This window comes from Euprymna scolopes, chromosome 21 (assembly GCF_053919585.1).
Source record: "Euprymna scolopes isolate OS-2025 chromosome 21, ASM5391958v1, whole genome shotgun sequence".
In the NCBI taxonomy this organism is placed as follows: domain Eukaryota; kingdom Metazoa; phylum Mollusca; class Cephalopoda; order Sepiida; family Sepiolidae; genus Euprymna; species Euprymna scolopes.
In genome coordinates, this window is record NC_136502.1 from 104871231 (window position 1) to 104895993 (window position 24763).

The 24763-nt window shown below is 36.2% G+C and overlaps 1 long non-coding RNA gene across 1 annotated transcript in view; it reads left to right on the forward strand.

The window, feature by feature from the left end:
- Nucleotides 1–24763, forward strand: part of LOC145242658 (uncharacterized) — a 320876-nt gene that overhangs the window by 270890 nt on the left and 25223 nt on the right. The window contains exon 3 of the long non-coding RNA XR_013862786.1: nt 24192–24286. This is a non-coding gene — a long non-coding RNA (uncharacterized LOC145242658). The remainder of the gene's footprint in view (nt 1–24191; nt 24287–24763) is intronic.

The following is a 24763-nucleotide window of genomic DNA, read 5'->3' on the forward strand; positions in this document are numbered from 1 at the left end:
AGTCAGAATAAGTATTTCTTGAAACAAATTAAAGTAAAAAAGTGTTTGGTATTGTAAGAACATGGTGGAAGAAAATGAAATATAAATTTGTGAGACAGAATAAAATGTATATTTGTCAGATTCAAGGCTATTCATGTCAAACTTGGAGAATCCAACTGAACTTATTTTATTTATTAGATTATGTATATATTTATTTAGCATATTACTCAAAGGGAAACTAAAGAGAAATGTGTAAATTAAAGAGAGTGGATATTGACTCAGAGAAGAGAGTCATATCCTATCTTTGCCTTGGGAATTAGTCTGAAAAATTAATTGCTTCCAGCAGAATTTGAACTCCTTATTGTTCTCTGATTCCATTCTCATCACACACACGCGCGTGCCCGCGCGCATACACACACTTATCCAGGCATCAACGCATCTGAGTTTCCTCCAATCATTGACAGAAATTCTGTCATATCTTCTTCTGCATCAAATATTGCTTAATGATCCTTAACCCTATTAACTGATATTTCCAAAAATCATTTTTTATTCAGTTTACTTCTTTTTTAACGCATAAATCGATATCTTTATGTACATCGATATATATATATATATCGATTTACATATGAATATCATCATCATCATCATCTTGCAAGATTCTATTGTTGGCATTGGTTCCCCCCCCCCAATAATTTTGTAGTTAGAATTCTTTTTAAAAGGATATCAGGTAATTAGGGGAAAGAACATGTGAAGGTTGCCAACATCTTAAGTAAAAGTGTTTTTTGTGGAACGAATTGGATTCGAACTTGAAACACTCAGGTCGTTAGCCCATGTCTTTAACCACTTGACCACTTTCATTTCCCACATATGCATACATTTCTCTATGCACATTTATATAAATGTATATGTTCTCTCTATATATATTCTGGGTCAGAATCTATTTCACCTAACGCTTATCGTGGGCAAGTTTTTGACCTTGGAGTAGGATTTTTTTAGCTTCTTACATCAAGTGGCTTCATGCTTTGTCTGAAGCGATTTCCATTAAAATATAAAGTTATTAAGTGTATCTATATCATGCTTTTCTTTCTATCTATCTGTTCCACTTTTTTTTCGTAAACTGCTGGCCTGATCTGTCTGAAATTTCGTATGCACCTTTATTATGATAAGGTCCATCGAACTAAGTATTATGCTATCCATTCGATGATCAGTAAAATCTTAATAGGGATTAATAGTGATAAGTATTGAATGCAAAAAAAATTAGTTGTAATTTAACCATATTCAACCATTAATATTATATAAAACACCCATTCTATGTCAATATGTGTAAAAACAATATTTTCAGACTTCTGGTAGTCCTGGCTTTAGTTGTTAACCTCGTAGCAAGTGTTTTAATAATTAAATTTATTATTATCTATTGATTAATTTTTCAAATTATGAAAATATAAAAGAAAGAAAAGAGATGCCAGCTACTAACTACTACTGAATTCGAGCGAGTATTGCATTGCAAAGCTAGTGTGTTTAATCTAGAAATACAGATAAACGACGTTTGATATTTTTTGTTGTTGATAAAAACAAAAAATGGATACCCGCTGTCTTAAAAAGAAAGGTCCTATTCGTGGGCTCGGAAACTTTGGAAAAATTGTATTTTTTTTCTAAGCCCAAGTTGTACAAATTATAATTAATAAACTGCTATATACTTATTTGCCAACACCAGGGGCTGAGACAATTTTTTACCAATAAAAGACCAACATTTTGAAAACGAGTAAATACTTGTGTGTCTTTCTTTTTAACAAGGTATTTAAAAAATAAAAACCTATAAGATAATATCCTAAACTAATGAACAAAATTATTATCAGTTTTGTAATATATATTTTAGTCGGCATCTAACCACTGAGCTGAACGTCGTCAGGTTTCAATAAAAAAAAAAAAACACATTTTATCACAAGTCTTGTTGCGTAAAATAAGAAAATATGACATTTCATAGCAGTGTGGTTGTCGTTCAATTCATGAGGCACCCATGTATCAAGTTTTTGTCTTTCAAATTTCTCTCAAATGGTTGGAAATCGTCGTATACGTTATGTCTAATTCAGAAGCAATTTCTCGAACAGTTGTGCATAGATTGGCTTCAGCTAAGTCTCTTAATTGATCGTTGTCAGCATCCGATGGCCAACCACTACACTCATTATCTTCAAGATTCTCGTCGGCATCAAGAAATTTAGTAAACCACCATTGTGCTGTGTGTTCAGTAATGGTTACTGTGCCAAACGTTTTGTTGATAACGCAATCTGTTTCAGCGGCTTTTCGACCTGGCTTGAATTGAAATAAGAAAATTCTGCGAATTTGCTTTCTTTCTATCTTGCATTCAACGTTCTAAAAAGAAGATATGATTGTTTTAAAACGATTATAATTTAACCAATCAGATGGAGCGAAAAACGCCCTTTAAAATGATATATAAATTAAAAGTATTATAATGAAAACAAATTTGAAAATGAACCATCTGAAATCAACATTAGAAATTCTACCAGAACTTTCTTTTCAACCTAATATATATATATATATATATATATATATATATATATATATATATATATATATTCTATCTCCATAGATATATAATATTTTGATTGAAGAAATTCCCCTCTGGACCAAAGTACCGTAGGTTTACAACAACAGATGCCACATACAAATTTATTATGTCTAGACTATTAGCCAATATTTTATGTCAATTTAGAACATTTTAGACACATTTAGTTGTCATAATAAAATCCTACATTTCATTCTAAGAGCAACACCATCACAATCGCAAGCACCTTTAGAGAAAGTAGTTCATATTTTCGCTCTAAATATTAAGTCCTCCTACCGCCTCCAGTCAACACCGGGGGGGGGGAAATATACTCATTATAAATATATTATGCTTGCGCCCTTCGTAACTGGAGCATAAACTCATAGACATAACATAATATTTACCTTTTCCGATTCAAAAATAATAAAGTCTCCCAAACTAATGCCGCTCATTCTGATTGGCTGAGCTTTGACCATTCCTATATTCTGGATTAACGGTATTTGCATGCTAAATGAACCCTAATGTACTACTCAAATATGGCATTGCAATAATACTTACTTTCACCCTCTAATTAAATTGCTGCGTTCATTTTCTTACATTTTATGGCGTCAATAATATTTACACTGATTTTTATTTCCCCTCTGTCTCTGTCTGTCTGTTTGTCCCCCCCCCCTCTCTCTCTCTCTCTCTCTCTCTCTCTTTCTTTCTGGCGTTTGCTTTTTACATTTCTTTTATGCTGAAGAAAGAAAACATTATACGGCGATGCCGAAATAAAAACAATAAACATTTCACGACATCAGCATTATCTACACCAGTTTTTATTCCCCCTCTCTCTCTCTCTTTCTCTCTTTTCGCTTGAATTTTACATTTCTTTTTATGCCGAAAAAACAACAAACATTTTATGTCGTCAACAATATCTACAACCATTTTATCTCCTCTCTCTCTTTCTCTCCCTTTATACATTTCTTCTCATGTTGAAAAAATGAACCAAACATTTTATGGCGCCAATACTATCTGGGGGGGTTCCATTTACACAAACGGAGCCACAGAAACGCGTGGCCAGGTATGGCTAGTAAATAATATTTCTGCTTGTAACAAATATTAAGCTCAATGAAATTGAATGTTCCCCTTCAGAGCTGGTATTTCATTATTTATCATTTCAAAACTAGATGTATTTAATTCAAACTCATAAATTTTTATTAATGCCTTTGAAGTAAGTCTTACACGTCTTTCGTTGAATAGCAAAATACTTCTAAACAACTCCTCAGAGACAAATGTATGTTCCTAAAAAAACTGCTTTTATATGAAATGAAAAAGGGATTTGAAAAAGAAATAGATGTTAAAGGACATGGAGATACGCAAAGCCTTCAAAAACAAATTAAATTATTAAAGTTGACTAAACGTGTATCTTCTACACATGTCCAAATATACTTTATATGTTTAAGTATGTTAATTTTTAAAGTTTTGACATGCATATGGGCTTAGCTCGGATGGTAGCGAATAATCCTGCAGCACTAAATGTTTTGGTTTCGATTCTAGCTGAGGGCACCTAAGTCATATATCTTTTAACTTTTAAAATCATTACTATATATTGGGTACAATATAATAATCAATAGAGAATTGATTCTATAATAATAAATATGAAATATACATAAATTAAAATATCATATTTAAGTGTATTTTACAACCGAACAGTAATACGTTAGAGCGTTCGTTTTGGCCTCGATAAGTGGTGATCCCTATGCAGAAAAAAAAAACAAAAAAAAAAAACAACCTGTAACAAATGTAAAAGAACCCGATTTTGGAAGAATCATATTAATACATTAATATTTTGTTGTAGCACTTGTTGCACTTTTAAAAATTAATTTTGGTAATGAACAAATTAATTCATAAGAATTCTCCACTAACACAAAGGCCTAATTACATAAATATGGAAAAAATCACATGGATAACCATTTCATATTAAATCACCAAAGGGTAGCAGCACCTTCATGCAAAAAACATCCAAACGTGATGTGGTCATCCCCCTTGACTGGTGTATACATGCATCTGGGGCCCCTCTTGTAAATTTAATATTCCATTGAAGCTTCCTCCTTCGGAGGAAGCTGACTCATCTTGCCCAGAGTGTGTGCTGCAATAGCTACCACAGGATACATAACAATTAATCAATATTTGTTGGTTGGTATTTTTCTAATCTAGTTTTAATAATTCCCAATACATTTTCTATTGGATTTACATCCGGGCTATTTGCAAGCTAAGCAAGAGCCATTCTTTTTTTTAATTTCCCTGTATAAACTGGAGTAGACTGATGTTTTAAGATAAATTAAATCTCCTTAAAATTGTCCTTAATGAATGAGAAAATGAAACAAATATAGATAGCAACACTTATCGGTCCGTAATAGCAGTGACAGTCTCATGAACAGAGTGTAGTAACTGTTCTGATACTAAACTTAGTCTATTCCGTCCGCGATCAATGAAAGAGGAATCCTTCTAGACTGAGGCCATTTTTATTTTTTTTTCTAACTTAAAGTGCCCTTTTTTATGGAGCTGGATTTTCCCCACATTACAAGCCTACTTTTTGTCTGAGTTTACCTTTGTGGGGAGGCAAGTAATTAGGGACAGCAACAGTCTCTCTGGCTTTTTTCTTCCAGTTAAACTTAAACGAACTCATACTTTTCTATGTAAACATAAACGACCCCAAACTTTTCCAACGAAACTTAAACGACCTCAAACTTTTCCAGGTAAATGCAAACCACCCCAGGTAAACTTTAACAACCTAAGACTTTTCGAGCTAAATTCTCTATCTATATAAAAGCCAAGTACGTCCAAGGATGGAATACTGTTGCCATATCTGGGCAGGAGCTGCTAAAAACAGCCTATCCTGCCTTGACAGAGTACAAAATAGACTTCGTGGCTTAGTGGGGGATGCCCTTTTCTCTACCCTGCAACCTCTCTCCCACAGAAGAGACGTTGCGAGCCTATCCTTGTTTTATCGTTATTTCCATGGCAGGTGCTCGTCTGAACTCCAATCTCTGGTCCCCCCTCACCAATCTTTCACGAAAAACACCCGTCTAGCTGAATCCACTGTGAAAAATTTTCTCCACTCTTTATCTGTGCCTAAATCAAAATGTAGATTCCATGAACAAAGCTTCTTTCTTAGAACTGCACGCCTGTGGAACTCTGTTCCGTCTGCCTGCTTCTCACCTGAATACAACCTGGATGTCTTCAAGTCCAACGTTAACAAATTCCTAATTAACCGTCCCCTTAAGTAAACACTTCATTAAATCTCCACACTAATGTACTGTACTTGCAATAACCCTAATCCCTGAGTGGCTTCCGGGCCTTGATAAATGGTGACCACCGTGTAAAAAAAAAATTTAAACCACCCCACACTTTCCAGGTAAAATAAATGACAACAAACTTGTTGCAGGTAAACCTAAGTGACCCCAGGTTTTTCAGGCAAAATAAACGCACCCAGACTTTGCCATATAAGCATAAACGACCACAAACTTTTCCAGCTAAACTTAAACGACCTTAGATTTTTTCAAATAAACCCAAACGACCCCAGATTTTCAGATAAAATAAATGACTACAAACTTGTTCCAGATAAGCATAAACGACCCCTAGGCTTTTTTTCAGATAAACTTAAACGATCCCAGACATTTCCAGGTAAACTTTAACGACCCCAGACATTTCCAGGTAAACTTAAACGACCACAGACTCTTCCAGATAAACTTAAATGACCACAGACTCTTCCAGATAAACTTAAATGACCCCATGCATAAGCATAAACATAAGCGACTTCAGAGCTTTTCAGGTAAAATAAACGACCCCAAACCTTTCCAGGTAAAGATAAACGACTCCATACCTTCACAAGTGAAGGTAAGCGATCTCATACTTTTCCAGGTAAAAATATACATCTATAAAGTGATGAGGGTCGCTCATCTTTAACTGATCCATAATTTGAGTTACAGACACAATGCTTAATCGTTTTTGTACCAACAAGCAAACACGTAAAAAACTGAATCAATTATTTCGATATAAAAATAATGAGGGTTTTTACTTTTAACTTCCGTGATCTAACGGGAACAGGTATGTCAGCATAATTATGCTGTACTCCTCTTTAATAGTCTTATTAATTGTATGAATCCATAAAAGAGTTTTAGTTAATTAGATTATTTGGACTCTTGTTCCTATTTTGAGTATCATTTTCACAACATTTCGATCGATCTAACCTCCAACCTTCTACAGGTTTATCTTGTTGAATTCAGGAATTTTCCTATCAAATTCGGAAATTTGCTTGAAATCCCGAACGGGGCCTTTTATTTAATCCACAGGGTTAGCATACTCTCGGTTTATCATGGATTAAATAAAGGGTTCCGTTCAAAATTCCCTGCAGATTTCTGAGTTCGACAGAAAGATGCCTGAGTTCGACAAGACACACCTGAAGAATATCGGAGGCTACATCGACCAAAACGTTGTGGAAATAACACTCAAAATGATAACAGTAGTATTATTTTCACATTTCAGCTGATGTAACCTCCGACTTTGTTCAGGTTATTTAGTCAAGCTCAGAAATCATGCTGCAAGAACCCGTGACTTAGTAGGTAAAGTACATGCAGGTTGAGGATTCAACCATCAGTACGGTCAACAATCATAATACAATTGTTAATTACTTAGGACTTCTACCGAGTCATGACTGGCGGAACGAGAGCATGCTACCCCCCCTCTCCCCCACACACTATAGATTAAATAAAGCCACATCTGTGCAGGAGCTGCTATAAGCAGCTTATCCTGTCTTGACAGAGTTCAAAATAGACTTCGTAGCTTAGTGGGGGATGCCCTTTTCTCTTCCCTGCAACCTCTTTCCCACAGAAGAGATGTAGCGAGCCTGTCCTGCTTTATCGTTATTTTCATAGCAGGTGCTAATCTGAACTTCAATCTATGATCCCCCCTCGCCAAACTTTCACAAAAAACACTCGTCTAACCAGAACCACTATCAACAATTTCCCCCACTCTTTATCTGTGCCTACACCTAAACGTAGATTCCATGAACAGAGCTTCTTTCTTAGAACTGCTCGCCTGTGGAACTCTATTCCGTTTGCCTGCTTTCCAGCTCACTACAATTTGATTGTCTTCAAGTCCAACGTGAACAAGTTCTTTTGTAACCGTAACCCTAAGTAATCCAAGTTACAAAATTTCCACTAATGTTTACTACGCTAAAACCACAATGTCTAATGTATACCCATTAACCCTTATCCTCGAGTGGCCTCTGGGCCTTGATAAGTGGTGACCCACATGTAAAAAAAAAAAAAAAGAAAAGAAAAGCTTTATGTTCGAAATTTTGTGCAGATTACCGAGTTCAACAGGAGAAATTAAAAAAATACTAACTAAAAAAAATAATAAGTATTCTTTTTTTAATGAATGTATGCTTAAAATAAATTTATTTGCGTTTACATGAACTATATCAAGGCAGGATAGGATCGCCGAGTTAATTAAAATTTTGTGACACTTTTGTTTTTGTTTTTTTTTTTTATTCCGCAGAATTAGATTTGCTTGTCGTCACCATCTTGTGTGAGAGAGTAAAGAAGTGGAATGCCACAAAACCTACTGATGATCGTCGGTTTTTCTTTTCCTTCTTTTTCAATCGAAATTGTCTCCCTCTGAATATCTGGCCTGTTTTTCTTATTCCTATAGAAACGTTACGTCATCACTAATAGTCTATATTTGTTTTTTTTTCAATTAATTTAGACATCACTAATACAAGGGTAGTTCTAGAAGTAAAGCCTCCTATTTTTTAACTAAAAAATTTGAAGAACTATGAAGATGTGAGTAGTACCATTAAAACGAACGACCTTTTGTGCTCCAGTATTTATATTTCTACATAATCACCACCATTCTCAATGAATTTTTACCAGTGCAAAACAACTAGAATTTGGAATACCCTTCCTGCTACCTGCTTCCCTTAGTGTACTGATATGCAGAAGTTCAAATGTAACGTAAACCAACATCTTGTTAATATTTCCTATGCATGGTCCCAAATAGTAGCCCCTTACATTCAAATGGCTATATGCCAGATGGCTAGATGCCTTGTTAGGGGGCGAATGTGAGTAAAAAAAAAAAAAAAAGTGGTGAACGATGCATGTGCATGACCATCTGGAGTGTGTTTTGTCATACCAAGATCATTCCGAAAGTAAAGCCTCCTTTTTTAACTAAAAAACTTGAAGAGCTACAAAGACGGAAATGGTACCATTAAAAATAGCAACTTTTACTGCTGTATTTTACTAAATAGTTACTAATATTCTCAATGCATTTTTGCCATGAATTCAATGGTGCATCTCTGCTTCTGACACGCGTCCATGATAGGGTTTGCTATTTGTAGAGTCTCACACCATCAATATCTACAACAGAGAGATGAAACTTTCAGGTCATGCACGGATGATTTTAATAATCTTAACAATGCAATTTGAAATTTCCTCTCATCCATTTGGGAAGGCTAACAAAAATAGGAGACATTACTTTTGGAACGCCCCCTGTATTTGCATAGTATCAAGTTTCGTTTAGTTACGTCCTCAGAACAGTCTCAACAAGTGGGGATCATGCTGTGTCATTAAAAAAATGTTGGATATAAAAGCAAGATAAACATTTTAATTTCTTATAATTTGGATTCTTCAGACTACTGTTCTTATCCTAAGTGTTATTTTCACAATAATTCGGTCGATGTAACCTCCGACCTCCTTTAGGTGTATTATATTGAATCGGAAATCTTTCTGTCAAGCTCGGGAACCTGCAATGAATTTAAAATGGAACCCTTTATTTAATCCACACAAGGACCCATGGCATAGTGGATAAAGTACTTTGTAAAATTCAGTTGTAAGTTACACTCCCCTGGCGGTAAAAGGTTCAATCCTCAGTGCGGGTGACACTTAACATACCCAGCCAGCCATAGCTTTCTCAAATGGTCACCCAGTTGGCTCAACATTGCTTAACTTCGGTGATCTCTCCCACCTTGCTTGTTTATATCGACCTGTTCTCTAGCAGGTGTTTCAACCCTGACAGCTGTGAGGTCAATTATTTGACCTAATCAGCTCTGGTGACGTCAGTTTTGACGGTTTTACCTCATCACTCATTCTTTTAGTCTCAGACCGTCCTGCATGTGTGTGCGTGTATGTGTATCAACATGCAACAAGAGTTTGGTAAGATATACCTGAAGAAGGTTGACGGTTACATCAACCAAAACGTTGTGAAAATAACACTCACAATGAGAACAGTAATCTGGAGGATCTAAATAATAAGGACCCAAGAGAAAAGCATGTATGAATAAAGACCTGGGCCGAGTTAAGTTGTTAATTTGAAAGATAAGACATCCAAGATATACCAGCATGTAAAATGGATGCTGAATAGAGGACGACGATGAAGAAGAAAATGAAGAATGAATGAGTACGCTTGCGTTAAGAAAATATTGGAAGTGGGGAAGATGAGGATAGATTTAAGGAAAAGAGGGATGGTATAAAGACCTGGGCAGAGATAGGGAAGTTTTGAGGTTAATTTCTGAAAGCCGTCCATTACATGGCATCATTTAAAACGGACGTTAAACCGAATTTGATGATGATGATGATGATGATGATGATGGAGGAGGAGGAGGAGGAGGAGGAGGAGGAGGAATGACCGAGTACGGTCGTGTTTGGTGTAGATGAGTTGCGATAGCAGAGTAAGGCCAAGAAGAAGATGAAAGGGAGATGATACAAATGAATTGGAGAGAAAAAAAGATGAAGAAAAACCTGGAGAAAGACAAATTTCTGTGGAAGTCAGTTTCTAAACAAACTAAATCAAACACATGCTGGTATGTAAAACAAATGTGGCACTTAAGAAGATGAAGAATAGACTAGAAGAAGAAGAAGAAGAAGAAGAGGAGGAGATGAAGGAAATGGTTAGAAAAAGAAAAAAAAGATGAGAAGGAAGGAAAGAAGAAGAAGAAGAAGAAGATGAAGAAGAAGAAGAAGAATAGGAGGAGGAAGGGGTTAAAAGAAGAAAGACAAGAAAAAGAGGAAGGGGTTATAATAATAATAATAATAATAAAAATTATAATAATAATAATAATAATATGAAGAAGATGATGATGATTTAGCAAATTGTTCAGATTTTCCTTGAAGTTGATTTAATCCCAGCCATGCTGGGTGACCTTGCTGGTGTGGTAAGCCGCTCTGCTTTTTTCCACTTCAATCACAGTCAATCTGTCTTTTCGGCTTTTATTCATACTGAGATAAAAATGGCCGCCAGCAATGGTAGCTGAAGGATTCCCGTGATCCTTTCTTTTCAGGCAGCGCTCACTAATCGTGACTCACGCTGTTCAAGTTTTGAATTTCTCTTATCAGCTCAGTGTAAATCGTTTACTCATCTGCCTGCTCAAATGATCGAATAAGTTCAGTCGTTATTGTCTATCCGAGTTAAATGACTGATTTATGTCGTAAGCCGGCCGTAGCAGCTAGAAAATTAAAACTGATTATTATTACTGCATTGCGTAATTGATTACTTTGGATATTATTAATCTGTGTCATGGCTAAAGGTCATGACATCAGTTTTAACCACATCTGCATTAGCAGGCAATAATACGAACGCAAATGAAGGCTTCGGGGTAATGTTGTAATGTATACTCGCTTATTACTGCAAAATTTATTTCGACGGGGTTTTATTGCTGGCAACCATTTTTTTTTTTTTACTTAAAACCATTTTTTTTTTTTCTGAAATAAAACAGAAAAGAGTGTTAAAAACAAATTTAATTGTGTTTCTGATTTTTTGAGATGAGGATTGATTATTCCTATTATTTGTATTCTTCAGACCACTGTTCTCATCTTGAGTGTTATTTTCACAACGTTTCGGTCGATGTAACCGCCGACCTTTTTCAAGAGTGTCTTGTCGAACTTGGGTATGTTTCTGTTGAACACGGAAATGTTCCTGTCGAACTCGGGAATCTTTCTGTTGAACATGGAATCTTTCTGTCGAACTCGGGAATCTTTCTGCTAAACACGGGAGTCTACATAGGATTTCAAATGGAATCCTTTCTGTCAGCCATGTAATTCGCAATTCTACACGGATGAGTCTTTGGAGAAGTTTAAATCTCTTGCCAAATCGCTAATCTCTCCTTGATCAAACAATACGGGGTCTGAGATTTTCATTGTCCAGTTTTTCAAAACTTGTATCTAAATTTTCATTCGGTAGATCAGGCAGTTCTTTAAAAACAGGTATTGGAATTTCATCACAATGAGCCGCTAGTCGAATTGCAGAGGAAGATTTGGGTAAACTAGGGATTTTCGCTTCTTCTTATTAATTCCTGTTAAATTAATTGCACAAAATTCGTTGAAGTGATTTTGTAACTTTCTCCAAATCATTTACACTCCGAACCTCAAGGATTTTCAAGAACCTTGAGTCCATTGCCTCAAATGTTCAATACATGTTTTGTAAACTATATGTGGAACCCAAGGTTTGTCTTTATCACCGAGATGTACGCCAAAATAAGATAAACTTTTTAGATAAAACCTGTTACACTTTTGTTTTAATTATTTATTCCAAACTCTCCACAAATATAACAAAATGAATCCGGATGTGTTTTGCAGGATCGAATCCTCTATGTTATTTTTGTATATTTACTTATTATATATGCAATGAGTCAAATTATAAAGTTCAAACTATCACTAATTAAGTAGATACAGCTATACTTAAGTGAACTTTCCAATAGTAATCAACAATATAGCCATGAATGTTATAGGCTCGAAAAAAGTAAAACGATCGTCAACAGTTTTTAGCATACGTACACAGGTGAAAAAAATGTATTCAGTTTGAAAAGAAAAAAACTAATACTTTTTAAATAAAATCTCAGACAGCTTTAATCAAAATACGAAACGTTAAATAACGTTTTTCAATCTGACTTCCTGAAATTGAAAAGAACAATATTTTCAACAGAAAAAGACAATATTTGGTTTTTCTAGTTTCAAATCTACAAAAATTTTTTTTTTTTTTTTAAATTCGTACAGTATTATTGGACAAATATTAGACACAGGGTGAGTTACGGGAAACGGATATTCTTTTAAGGACAACAAAACTCTGCGAATATTAATCTTAAGCAGGTTTAAAGAGTACCTTCTTCACTCACTATTCCTTACTCAAGTAGAGCAAGGAGCGTTCTAAAAACATCCGTTTGCTGTGACTCACGCTGTAAGAGTAGAGATTAGTCCATAAAATATTTTGAATTTTTTTCTGTAATAGTATGTATGTGAATTATATCTATCTATCTATCTATCTATACTCTTATGAATTCGTTTTTCTTGTGTGTGTATTGATATTCATATTAAAAACCCTCTTTTATATTTATTTAAAAAGAAAATACAATTTTCTTATATATGGGCTGTGGAATTGCATTCACTAGCAAAAGATCTAGCTAATTTGCATATTCTTTTAAGCATTCATTTTAATTAATTCCCTATTAGTTTTTTCGGTTTTCTTATGGGATTATCATCTTTAGTTAACTATTACGTGTAATTATATTCATGCAGATATTCTACATTATTTATACTTGTATGATATTTGCGTAAAAAGTTTATAGTAAACACATAATTGTTTCCATATATGTTTATGTATACGTATATATTTTTGTTTAATCTATCTATCTATCTATCTATCTATCTATCTATCTATCTTTAAAAGTGAACGTGTCTGTGTATGCATCTGTGTGTCTGTGTGTGTACATTTCCCTACGCAATAACTCTGTCAATTTTCAGTCTACAGACTTGAAATTTGATATACAGGGTACTGAGATTTGGGAATATGTCGCATTGTATTCCAGCTTAAAAAGTTTTTTTTAAGTGTGTTTCATTTATCTAGATATTTTGAACATATATTTATTTATAGAAACGTGAAATATTCTTTTGAATTCTAATAAGAACATTCTTGAACTTTTTATCAATTAATTTTTTTTTCAAACATATTTGTATTTCTTTTTTCAAATATAGTTACGTTTTATTTTATATTCATTGATTTTTGCATGTTTCTGTAAATAAATATATTTTTAATATATCTGATTAGTTTGCCAAAAAATAAATAAATAAAAATTAATTAAAAAAAATTAAGAATTCAAAACAACATTTCGCGACACAGTCAATGTTTTTTTTTTTTTTTTTTTTTTTTTTTCATTTTTCTGTTAATAAATATATTTTAAAACATAAATATATTGACACAAAATACTTTAATATTTTGCTCAAATATGTGAGTAAACAGTTTTGGAGAAAAGCGGAGGTATTGTTTCCATTTTGTGCTTCCATATCTCAATTTAGAAATGCAGGCGCCCTCTAGTGATGTGTTTGAAAGTTAAGCTACCGTGTTATGCTCAATTACCTTAAAGTCTCTTAGTTCGCCATGTAGTTAACAAAATTCTGCAGTGTTGAACACCCCGTAAACGCTCTCGTCACCCATGTGATCACACGTCCATCCCACACCGGCCACCTTGCCAGTCCTCTCACCACGTGGTACCTTTTTCTCTTTGCTTTTCTTTCCCTTCTCTTTCTTTGCTCTGACGTCAGCTCGCGTGTTGGCTTGATTATTTGCATACGTGTTATACACCTGCTGCTGTTAAATACACGTCACCCAGCTCTGTCACACATACAAACAAAATGACATTAATTAGGGTTTGACCCAGAGATAAATTTCTGATGTTTATAAACGACCTCCCTAATGCAATTGAATGGGAAGCGGGGATATTTACCTGTTAAAAAGCTTTTGACTCCTAATGGGGTATGCAACCAATGATTTTGACGATCATTTTTAAAACCACAAGTTATAATAAATGACCAATCAGAAGCTGCCAAAGTTACTATAAAAATTGTTAAATTTTGGATTCAATCAGTTCGCCGTCGTCTCTGTAACCCGCACTTGATTCTTCGCCGCCATCTTTGTTACTAGGAATTACTTAACACTCAAGATCGGAACTGCACTGAATCTTCGCCGCAATCTCTGTTACTAGGAATTATTTAACACTCAAGATCGGAACTGCACTGAATCTTCGCCACCATCTTTGTTACTAGGAATTATTTAACACTCAAGATCAGAACTGCACTGAATCTTCGCCACCATCTTTGTTACTAGGAATTATTTAACACTCAAGATCAGAACTGCACTGAATCTTCGCCACCATCTTTGTTACTAGGAATTATTTAACACTCAAGATCGGAACTGCACTGAATCTTCGCCACCATCTTTGTTACTAGGAATTATTTAACACTCAAGATCAGAACTGCACTGAATCTTCGCCACCATCTTTGTTACTAGGAATTATTTAACACTCAAGATCGGAACTGCACTGAATCTTCGCCACCATCTTTGTTACTAGGAATTATTTAACACTCAAGATCAGAACTGCACTGAATCTTCGCCACCATCTTTGTTACTAGGAATTATTTAACACTCAAGATCGGAACTGCACTGAATCTTCGCCACCATCTTTGTTACTAGGAATTATTTAACACTCAAGATCGGAACTGCACTGAATCTTCGCCACCATCTTTGTTACTAGGAATTATTTAACACTCAAGATCGGAACTGCACTGAATCTTCGCCACCATCTTTGTGACTAGGAATTATTTAACACTCAAGATCAGAACTGCACTGAATCTTCGCCACCATCTTTGTTACTAAGAATTATTTAACACTCAAGATCGGAACTGCACTGAATCTTCGCCACCATCTTTGTGACTAGGAATTATTTAACACTCAAGATCGGAACTGCACTGAATCTTCGCCACCATCTTTGTTACTAGGAATTATTTAACACTCAAGATCGGAACTGCACTGAATCTTCGCCACCATCTTTGTGACTAGGAATTATTTAACACTCAAGATCGGAACTGCACTGAATCTTCGCCACCATCTTTGTTACTTGGAATTATTTAACACTCAAGATCGGAACTGCACTGAATCTTCGCCACCATCTTTGTTACTAGGAATTATTTAACGCTCAAGATGAGAACTGCACTGAATCTTCGCCACCATCTTTGTGACTAGGAATTATTTAACACTCAAGATCGGAACTGCACTGAATCTTCGCCACCATCTTTGTTACTTGGAATTATTTAACACTCAAGATCAGAACTGCACTGAATCTTCGCCACCATCTTTGTTACTAGGAATTATTTAACACTCAAGATCGGAACTGCACTGAATCTTCGCCACCATCTTTGTTACTAGGAATTATTTAACACTCAAGATCGGAACTGCACTGAATCTTCGCCACCATCTTTGTTACTAGGAATTATTTAACACTCAAGATCGGAACTGCACTGAATCTTCGCCACCATCTTTGTTACTAGGAATTATTTAACACTCAAGATCGGAACTGCACTGAATCTTCGCCACCATCTTTGTGACTAGGAATTATTTAACACTCAAGATCGGAACTGCACTGAATCTTCGCCACCATCTTTGTGACTAGGAATTATTTAACACTCAAGATCGGAACTGCACTGAATCTTCGCCACCATCTTTGTGACTAGGAATTATTTAACACTCAAGATCGGAACTGCACTGAATCTTCGCCACCATCTTTGTTACTAGGAATTATTTAACACTCAAGATCGGAACTGCACTGAATCTTCGCCACCATCTTTGTGACTAGGAATTATTTAACACTCAAGATCGGAACTGCACTGAATCTTCGCCACCATCTTTGTTACTAGGAATTATTTAACACTCAAGATCGGAACTGCACTGAATCTTCGCCACCATCTTTGTGACTAGGAATTATTTAACACTCAAGATCGGAACTGCACTGAATCTTCGCCACCATCTTTGTGACTAGGAATTATTTAACACTCAAGATCGGAACTGCACTGAATCTTCGCCACCATCTTTGTTACTTGGAATTATTTAACACTCAAGATCGGAACTGCACTGAATCTTCGCCACCATCTTTGTTACTAGGAATTATTTAACGCTCAAGATGAGAACTGCACTGAATCTTCGCCACCATCTTTGTGACTAGGAATTATTTAACACTCAAGATCGGAACTGCACTGAATCTTCGCCACCATCTTTGTTACTAGGAATTATTTAACACTCAAGATCGGAACTGCACTGAATCTTCGCCACCATCTTTGTTACTAGGAATTATTTAACACTCAAGATCGGAACTGCACTGAATCTTCGCCACCATCTTTGTTACTAGGAATTATTTAACACTCAAGATCGGAACTGCACTGAATCTTCGCCACCATCTTTGTTACTAGGAATTATTTAACACTCAAGATCGGAACTGCACTGAATCTTCGCCACCATCTTTGTTACTAGGAATTATTTAACACTCAAGATCGGAACTGCACTGAATCTTCGCCACCATCTTTGTGACTAGGAATTATTTAACACTCAAGATCGGAACTGCACTGAATCTTCGCCACCATCTTTGTGACTAGGAATTATTTAACACTCAAGATCGGAACTGCACTGAATCTTCGCCACCATCTTTGTTACTAGGAATTATTTAACACTCAAGATCGGAACTGCACTGAATCTTCGCCACCATCTTTGTTACTAGGAATTATTTAACACTCAAGATCGGAACTGCACTGAATCTTCGCCACCATCTTTGTTACTAGGAATTATTTAACACTCAAGATCGGAACTGCACTGAATCTTCGCCACCATCTTTGTGACTAGGAATTATTTAACACTCAAGATCGGAACTGCACTGAATCTTCGCCACCATCTTTGTTACTAGGAATTATTTAACACTCAAGATCGGAACTGCACTGAATCTTCGCCACCATCTTTGTTACTTGGAATTATTTAACACTCAAGATCGGAACTGCACTGAATCTTCGCCACCATCTTTGTTACTAGGAATTATTTAACACTCAAGATCGGAACTGCACTGAATCTTCGCCACCATCTTTGTTACTAGGAATTATTTAACACTCAAGATCGGAACTGCACTGAATCTTCGCCACCATCTTTGTTACTAGGAATTATTTAACACTCAAGATCGGAACTGCACTGAATCTTCGCCACCATCTTTGTGACTAGGAATTATTTAACACTCAAGATCGGAACTGCACTGAATCTTCGCCACCATCTTTGTTACTAGGAATTATTTAACACTCAAGATCGGAACTGCACTGAATCTTCGCCACCATCTTTGTGACTAGGAATTATTTAACACTCAAGATCGGAACTGCACTGAATCTTCGCCACCATCTTTGTTACTAGGAATTATTTAACACTCAAGATCGGAACTGCACTGATTCTTCGCCACCATCTTTGTGACTAGGAATTATTTAACACTCAAGATCGGAACTGCACTGAATCTTTGCCACCATCTTTGTGACTAGGAATTATTTAACACTCAAGATCGGAACTGCACTGAATCTTCGCCACCATCTTTGTGACTAGGAATTATTTAACACTCAAGATCGGAACTGCACTGAATCTTCGCCACCATATTTGTTACTAGGAATTATTTAACACTCAAGATCAGAACTGCACTGAATCTTCGCCACCATCTTTGTTACTAGGAATTATTTAACACTCAAGATCGGAACTGCACTGAATCTTCGCCACCATCTTTGTTACTAGGAATTATTTAACGCTCAAGATGAGAACTGCACTGAATCTTCGCCACCATCTTTGTTACTAGGAATTATTTAACACTCAAGATCGGAACTGCACTGAATCTTCGCCACCATCTTTGTTACTAGGAATTATTTAACACTCAAGATCAGAACTGCACTGAATCTTCGCCACCATCTTTGTGACTAGGAATTATTTAACACTCAAGATCGGAACTGCACTGAATCTTCGCCACCATCTTTGTGACTAGGAATTATTTAACACTCAAGATCGGAACTGCACTGAATCTTCGCCACAATCTTTGTGACTAGGAATTATTTAACACTCAAGATCGGAACTGCACTGAATCTTCGCCACCATCTTTGTTACTAGGAATTATTTAACACTCAAGATCGGAACTGCACTGAATCTTCGCCACCATCTTTGTTACTAGGAATTATTTAACACTCAAGATCGGAACTGCACTGAATCTTCGCCACCATCTTTGTGACTAGGAATTATTTAACACTCAAGATCGGAACTGCACTGAATCTTCGCCACCATCTTTGTTACTAGGAATTATTTAACACTCAAGATCGGAACTGCACTGAATCTTCGCCACCATCTTTGTGACTAGGAATTATTTAACACTCAAGATCGGAACTGCACTGAATCTTCGCCACCATCTTTGTTACTTGGAATTATTTAACACTCAAGATCGGAACTGCACTGAATCTTCGCCACCATCTTTGTTACTAGGAATTATTTAACGCTCAAGATGAGAACTGCACTGAATCTTCGCCACCATCTTTGTGACTAGGAATTATTTAACACTCAAGATCGGAACTGCACTGAATCTTCGCCACCATCTTTGTTACTTGGAATTATTTAACACTCAAGATCAGAACTGCACTGAATCTTCGCCACCATCTTTGTTACTAGGAATTATTTAACACTCAAGATCGGAACTGCACTGAATCTTCGCCACCATCTTTGTTACTAGGAATTATTTAACACTCAAGATCGGAACTGCACTGAATCTTCGCCACCATCTTTGTTACTAGGAATTATTTAACACTCAAGATCGGAACTGCACTGAATCTTCGCCACCATCTTTGTTACTAGGAATTATTTAACACTCAAGATCGGAACTGCACTGAATCTTCGCCACCATCTTTGTGACTAGGAATTATTTAACACTCAAGATCGGAACTGCACTGAATCTTCGCCACCATCTTTGTGACTAGGAATTATTTAACACTCAAGATCGGAACTGCACTGAATCTTCGCCACCATCTTTGTGACTAGGAATTATTTAACACTCAAGATCGGAACTGCACTGAATCTTCGCCACCATCTTTGTTACTAGGAATTATTTAACACTCAAGATCGGAACTGCACTGAATCTTCGCCACCATCTTTGTGACTAGGAATTATTTAACACTCAAGATCGGAACTGCACTGAATCTTCGCCACCATCTTTGTTACTAGGAATTATTTAACACTCAAGATCGGAACTGCACTGAATCTTCGCCACCATCTTTGTGACTAGGAATTATTTAACACTCAAGATCGGAACTGCACTGAATCTTCGCCACCATCTTTGTGACTAGGAATTATTTAACACTCAAGATCGGAACTGCACTGAATCTTCGCCACCATCTTTGTGACTAGGAATTATTTAACACTCAAGATCGGAACTGCACTGAATCTTCGCCACCATCTTTGTTACTAGGAATTATTTAACACTCAAGATCGGAACTGCACTGAATCTTCGCCACCATCTTTGTTACTAGGAATTATTTAACACTCAAGATCGGAACTGCACTGAATCTTCGCCACCATCTTTGTTACTAGGAATTATTTAACACTCAAGATCGGAACTGCACTGAATCTTCGCCACCATCTTTGTGACTAGGAATTATTTAACACTCAAGATCGGAACTGCACTGAATCTTCGCCACCATCTTTGTTACTAGGAATTATTTAACACTCAAGATCGGAACTGCACTGAATCTTCGCCACCATCTTTGTTACTAGGAATTATTTAACACTCAAGATCGGAACTGCACTGAATCTTCGCCACCATCTTTGTTACTAGGAATTATTTAACACTCAAGATCGGAACTGCACTGAATCTTCGCCACCATCTTTGTGACTAGGAATTATTTAACACTCAAGATCGGAACTGCACTGAATCTTCGCCACCATCTTTGTTACTAGGAATTATTTAACACTCAAGATCGGAACTGCACTGAATCTTCGCCGCCATCTTTGTTACTAGGAATTATTTAACACTCAAGATCGGAACTGCACTGAATCTTCGCCACCATCTTTGTGACTAGGAATTATTTAACACTCAAGATCGGAACTGCACTGAATCTTCGCCACCATCTTTGTGACTAGGAATTATGTAACACTCAAGATCGGAACTGCACTGAATCTTCGCCACCATCTTTGTTACTAGGAATTATTTAACACTCAAGATCGGAACTGCACTGAATCTTCGCCACCATCTTTGTTACTAGGAATTATTTAACACTCAAGATCGGAACTGCACTGAATCTTCGCCACCATCTTTGTTACTAGGAATTATTTAACACTCAAGATCAGAACTGCACTGAATCTTCGCCACCATCTTTGTTACTAGGAATTATTTAACACTCAAGATCGGAACTGCACTGAATCTTCGCCACCATCTTTGTTACTAGGAATTATTTAACACTCAAGATCGGAACTGCACTGAATCTTCGCCACCATCTTTGTTACTAGGAATTATTTAACACTCAAGATCGGAACTGCACTGAATCTTCGCCACCATCTTTGTTACTAGGAATTTTTTAACACTCAAGATCGGAACTGCACTGAATCTTCGCCACCATCTTTGTTACTAGGAATTATTTAACACTCAAGATCAGAACTGCACTGAATCTTCGCCACCATCTTTGTGACTAGGAATTATTTAACACTCAAGATCGGAACTGCACTGAATCTTCGCCACCATCTTTGTTACTAGGAATTATTTAACACTCAAGATCGGAACTGCACTGAATCTTCACCGCCATCTTTGTTCAACATAATGTCTCAACACTTAACATTACCAATGACACTATATTCTATTCTTGACATATGGACAAAACGAACACACACATATCCAATGTCTTAATCTTTAAAACATGACTTCCAGTCCATAGTTGAATGAGGCCATAAATGTATGATAACATTTAATGCTACTAAGACAAAGCTTCTTTCCTATAACGATTATAAGAAACTTATTGAAGCACCGATTGTCATTGCTAATAGCACTCTATCTGAGAGTCTAATAACAAATTACGTGGCCTAACATTTACAGGCAACATGAATTGGAACAAATACATTGCCAAGGCTGCTGCAAAGAAGATGAGCTCTTTCTACCATACTAGAAAACTTCTCACATTAATTTGTATCCTATATTTCTACAAAGAGACCATTTGCTCATGCATGGAGTTGTGTTGCCACATCTAGGCTAGTGCAGTAAACACTAGTCTCTTGTTGCATCTGAGCTGGTGCAGCAACCCCGAGTTTCTCCTATTAGACAGAGCCCCAAAACGAGTTTCCCGTCTGATATATACCACACTGCCAACCAAGCTCCAACGCCACAATGTTTCGTTTCTGTACTTGTTTTACTGTTTTACGCCAATGGAATGTGCTCCAATGAACTAGCAGCACTGGTGCCCCCTCTATATAAATACCCACGATCAACCCAACAAGCCCAACAAACAGCAAAATTCCACCCCTTTACTGCAGAGATCCTCAGATGCAGAAAGGCTTTTGACACTTAAGACCTTCTTTCCGCAAACTGCTAGACTTAGGAATTCTCTTACTGATTCATGTTTCCCTGACTGTACTAATATGCACAAGTCCCCACTTAGGATGCCCCCATAAATCTGGTCTTTAATCCCTCATAGTTCATAACATCTCTTTTTTGGGGTGGATAAAGGTTTAGAAGAAAAAAATTATTTTTTTAATTTTAAAAATGATCCAGAATCCAAATTGCCCATACTTCACAAAACGTTGTGGTCATTGTTCATATTTACTTGCCTCTCTACGAGGGCAGAGTTAGACACAGGGTCAGTTTTTAATGTAGGGGATATCCAACTTCTCAATAAGGAGCACTTTTGATAGAAACAAAATTGAAAATCGTCTCAGTCATGAAGGTTTTCTCCTCCCCTGATCGAGGACAGAAAAGGTAAAGTGTAGCCTCAGAACAGATACTACACTGTGATCTTGGCCCGAAGTCATCATTATTTATTTACATGACTCAAGTTATGGTGACCCTCAAGGAAAATCTGCTTTATCCTCAGGGGCAGGGAAGGGGACTGTGTTACGTTGTTGCTCTATAATAAAGGGTTGAGTGTTTGTTGCATCATCTCTAATAATGGATTAGAAGAGATGACGTGTTATATTATATATTTATGTTGTATCATAAAGGGAATCGTGTGTAAGTGACATGTATTTTCAGAACCTACCTCTGCTTCTTCGCTGTTGGACCATCTGGAATTTCTCGTCCTGGAGGGAGACTTGATACTTGTTTTTGGATGAAGATTCAATCACTCCAAGACAAGGAATTAGTTCTATAGTTTATTTCACTTTTCCCAGATGTCCTGCAGAAGGTGGAAGTGAAATCGGCCTGTGTGGGTTCTTCTTCTACACGCGTCAGCGTTCGTCCCCACCCCAGGGAAGAGGAAGAGATAACGGGAAGCCGTCCGTTGTCTTCTGAGTCCAAATCAAATTTCAACGATTCAGCTAATCTGATCACATGACTCACACGCAATCAAATCAGCTCATCTTTTACTTCCGGCCAACGTGTCTACACTATAACTCACCTCTTCTTCTTCCTCTCTCTCTCTCTCTCTCTCTCTCTCTCTCTCTCTCTCCATTCTCTAACAACTGAAAATGTCCACGAATAAAGAAAAACTTCACTTTTTCAAATCTTTAAGGATACATTAATTAGATTTTTCCGGCCAAATGAAACCGATAATTACCAGAAATTTCACATTTGTCTCCAAGAAGACAAACAAAAATATTCTATTCTTATTTAGAATTCGACTTAATTAAAAAAAAAAAAAAAAGCGGATAAAAGCAGAAAATACGAATGGCACCTACATAATTGTCAGGTCTCAAATAGTAACATATCCAAAATTATGAAAAGCGACAATCGTAGGTATCGTTTGTTTCATTTGAAATTCAATTTTTTTGTTGTTTGTATAATATAGAAGCGCTGACAAATCTTTATGATGTATGTGTTCGTCACGGAATGAAGGTGTCATATTCAAAAAATCATGTAAATTGATCAAATAGTTTTTCTTAATATATTGAAAATCATTTTTTACGATATTTAGCCATTTTAAGAATAAATTGCATTCATTACAAGGCTGATTTTGATTTCGATAGTTCGAATAAGTTATCTCCCTCTTATTCATAAACAATGGCGGATTAAAAAATAGTGCCTCGTTTCATAATAAAATTTGATATCTTAGTAAAAAAAGAACTACTTGATCAATTTAATGTGATTTTTTGAAATATGACATCTCTATTTTGTGACGGGAACGTACATTATAACATGTTGCTTGTATTTTCTGTATATTTTTTTAAATTTTTTAATCAAGTTAAATCCTAAATAGAACCAAATATTCTTTAAAACACTCGTCTAGCTGAAACCACTATCAATAATTTCCCCCACTCTTTATTTGTGTCTAAACATAAACGTAGATTCCATGAACAAAGATTCTTTTTTAGAACGGTACGCCTGTGGAACTCTGCTCCGTTTTTCTGCTTTCAAACTGATTACAATATGGTTGCCTTCAAGTCCAATGTAAACACGTTCTTGATAAGTAATCCAATTTACCAAATTCCCATTACTAACGATTACTACGACATATCCCCTTTGACCACTGTACACTCATTAACCCTTATCCTCGAGTGGCCTCCGGGTCTTGATAAATGTGACTCCTTTGTAAAAAAAAAAAAATGTCTTAAAGGCCGTCCATTTTTTCTTCAAATCTACAAAATTTTGTTCTTGCAGAATTGCAGGATTCCACCACAAACAGATGAGAATGTTTACCTCTAAAAAATTTTCGCAAAAATCAACAAATGTCTTCACCCGAACTACATACAAAGGTTAGTATACACGAGATTGATTCGATGGATGTGTGATGTGAGTTTTGGAGACAGACTTAGATCTGATGACCTCAGAGGAAGAATAAATTTGGACGGTATGATGAGATGTGTGCAGAATAGGAGACTTCGATTGTTTGTCTACTTTGTAAGAATAGATGCGAGTTCTTGGGTTAGTAGATGCGGAACAATTGAGTTGGTGGCAAAAGACGGAGGACATAAGAAGGATGAACTTGAGAGAAAGTTGGATAAATAAAGACCTAGCCAGAGATAGGTTAGTTTGAATGTCAATTTCTAAAGACCATTCAACACATTGTAAACCAAACGTTAACCCGACGATGATGATAGTAGTAGTAGTAGTAGTAGTAGTAACTAAACTCTGCCTTTCAAGCTTTCCCTCACATGATGCTAAGAATGGGGGCCTAAATGGTAAAAAAAGATTGCAATAGGGTAGGATTAACCCTAGTTCTCACCCTAACC